We start from the raw sequence: 3383 nt of genomic DNA, 5'->3' as shown, positions 1-3383 counted from the left end.
CAGTAAGGTTCCTTTCTTTGTATGAATGAATGAATATAACTTTCAACCAAAAAGAAAAAACAAAATGGTCTGGGAATTTGAAGAGTATGAGGTTAATGGAGAAATTTTGTCAATTCACAACTTATTTAATAGATGAGAACTCTCTTAGATGATGTTTTGCAAAATAGTTTCACTTTATTCTAAAAACACATCGTGTTCGTATCTACAATTCTTGCATGTTTATGCTAATTTATTTTCCTAATTTAAAATACATTTCTTTTATTCGAACCGTTTTTTCATTAGCTCATTTGTAATAGGTCAGCACAAGATTCATAAAAGTCTTGATAATTGACATTGAGATAGGACAAGGGGTCGGACTAATGCTAAACCGACTTGAATTTTGCATTTCAAGAAGATAGAGGTCTCAAGTTCAATTCATATTAAGCATAGCCACTTAACAAAAGGAACCCTTCCTAATTCCACGTGGATAACATGCCTTTGATTAAAGTAAGGATTGCTTTAAAATACCTTCTTAAAGTACATCCTCGAATGAAGTGCATTTAATATAATCCAACGGTTTCCTTTGATTTCTTTCTTACTGTATGATCACATTTTGAATAACAAAAAGAAAATTCTTGTACTGTATGCAGATTGTGCAAGTATTTTACGGTTTATTAGGAAGAACTTCCTCTTTAGTCCCGTAAGGAAGCATTTCAGGCAATGATTTGCATTCTTTAACTTGGCATAACCACACCAATCACGACACATTTTAAATCCGACTAGCTTTACTCTTAAATGTACAACAATTTCATTCTAGAGTGACTTTTTTTGGCGTCATTGTCACACTATCAATACACAAAATAGCTTTTCGAAATGTTTTCGGCCAATTTTCCAAGAAAAGTCAAAGCCGAAATGTTCACGGGGTAGACTCACATAACCCGTGCCAGTTTTGGACTTTTTAACACCAACAAAAGTAAAATCCTGGGCAACAAAAAGAGGCTGCTTCTGGTGTTTCATTCATTTCTAGGTATGTTGCATTGGGTTGCTTGCATAAGTTCAAATTAGTGAAATTGGGTAAGTTCAGTTCCTCCTGTTTTCCATCTTTCGATGCTCGAAGAACACATAAAATTTTCTGCAGAGTGATGATTTATCATGCATCATTGCCCCAAGTTTAACCTTAAAAAAACCATTTTTCTAATGGTTTTGTTGTTAATTCATGATTCGACACGACAGAAGTGGCATAATGCGAACAACCAACTCAATTTAGTAAGCCCCAGAAAGCAAGAGAAAGTGATATCGTGATTAGTTAAATGGAGACCCACGCGTATGCACGGTAAATAAATTACATTTAAAAAAAATTATAATGCGGAATTATTAACTTTTATTCTTTATTCTCTTGAACAAACCACAATCATTGCGCGATATATGGAACACTATATTTAGAAAGCTACATATAGAGATAGAATGAATGTCTCAGTAATAATTATCTCACTAACAGCCTTCATTGGACATCGAAGATGGTTGGAAAAAAATAAAGTTGAAACTAAAAATTTCTAACTAAATTTGCGATCTAAAAATTCAAACTTAAGCAGAAAGATGTTGAAAATTCCTATATTTGCTTTAATATATGAAATATTTACAGAAATTGAATAAGAAATTATTAGAATTGAAAAGAAAAGATTGAAATATGCCATTTCAGTCCATGATCTCCGGATGATGCCATTAAATAACTTTAAAAAAAGTACAACTATATATAGTTTGAAAATGCTATGCAAGAATTCCGTGACTCTACGAGAAAGCTTATCGTACCTGCTTTCAAATGGCTGAGACATAGCTGGACGCGTTACCTTTTTATATATATAGACTTATAGACTTATAAAATATGTAGTAGGCTCCTTTACCAAAAAAAAAAAAAAATGTAGTAGGCTTGTACTATAAAAGGAGAAAAGAACAGTCCAAGTACTATAACTTGGTACAAGAGGATACTTAGGGTATGTATTGATTTCTAGCCAGAAATTGATTTCTCAATTTCTATTTCAGAAAATAAGAAGTTAAAAATTTTAGTTTCTGATTTATTCTTCAAATTTATTTCTGGAATATAAATCTGTTCCAGAAATAGAAAAATAAATTGTGTTACCAAACGGATTTTTATTCTAAACCTGTTCTGGGGAACAGAGAAATAGAAAAATAGAGAAATAGAAATTTTATCATACTCGCCCTTAAGTGCCAAAATTTTAAAAAGTGACACTTAAGTGTTGTTTTTTTTTTAAATGAGACATTTGAGTGTTACCTCCGGTGATCTTCACCGGAAATTCTATATGATAATTTTTTTTTTATTAACTTTGATTATCTACGTGGCTCGTTGAAGAGTTAACTTAGTAAAGAAATATAAAAACGACGTCGTTTTGGTGCGGATTTGAATTTTAATTTTGGTGACGGCAAGGAGGCGGCGACGGCAAGGGCTAACCCCCTCAGTCGTTGTTCATCCTCTTCCTTTTTTAAAGAAAAATTGATTTTAAATTTAATTAAATAATTTTTATATTCCTTAGTTTGCCATGTCAGAACAAAATGACATCGTTTTTACACTTGTCTAGCCATATTAGTGTACAAAACGACGTCGCTTTGCACTTGCATTGCTAAAATATCGCCATGTCGACATCTTCGCTGGATTTTTTTACTATTGGAACTTAACTGATCCATTTTACTCTGATTTTAACATTTAAGCGTTACTTTTCTAACTTTTGACATTTAAATATCCCCGTGCTAAGTTTTGGTACTTCAAAAGTCCTTTTGTCATTATAAAAGGCAATAAATTTTTTAAATTCAAATAACTTTTAATTAACAATTTGGATTTAATAGGTGAAAGAAAAGTAAAGTCATTATTCAACTTACCAGATAAATATATAATTAAATATGAATCTGAATGTGAAATATCTTCTCATAACTATTCACCCAAAAAGTAGATCGAAAGCCATTGAAACGAGTAGTCGTGCATTACAACAAGATGCAACTCTCATATGAATGGACATATTATTCTACTATTAGATGCAACTCTCGTATTAATGGAGATACTATTTTACTATTAGATGCAACCCTTGATAAAAGAAAACACAATTCTACTAATTATTTTGAAGCTTATCGATTTGTAATAAGAAGAATTACGATAATACAACCATGCCCCATGATAGTAGCATTTAGATAGAAAAATGGGTAAACTATAAATTGAAGAAAAGGCTGGGAACGTGAACATTCAATTATGTTTTTCGACAAGACATAACAATCGCTTTAAAGGGAGGTTCCGTGAATTACTCAAACAAAAAATCGGTCGCTTTCAAATCAAGTGTTAAATCATTCGATCAATTTCACCAACCTGGTAACTTCTAAGTCCCCTATAACATCATGGA

The sequence above is a fragment of the Eucalyptus grandis genome, chromosome 3 (genome assembly GCF_016545825.1).
Source record: "Eucalyptus grandis isolate ANBG69807.140 chromosome 3, ASM1654582v1, whole genome shotgun sequence".
Taxonomy (NCBI): Eukaryota; Viridiplantae; Streptophyta; class Magnoliopsida; order Myrtales; family Myrtaceae; genus Eucalyptus; species Eucalyptus grandis.
Note: the sequence above shows the minus strand (reverse complement) of the source record.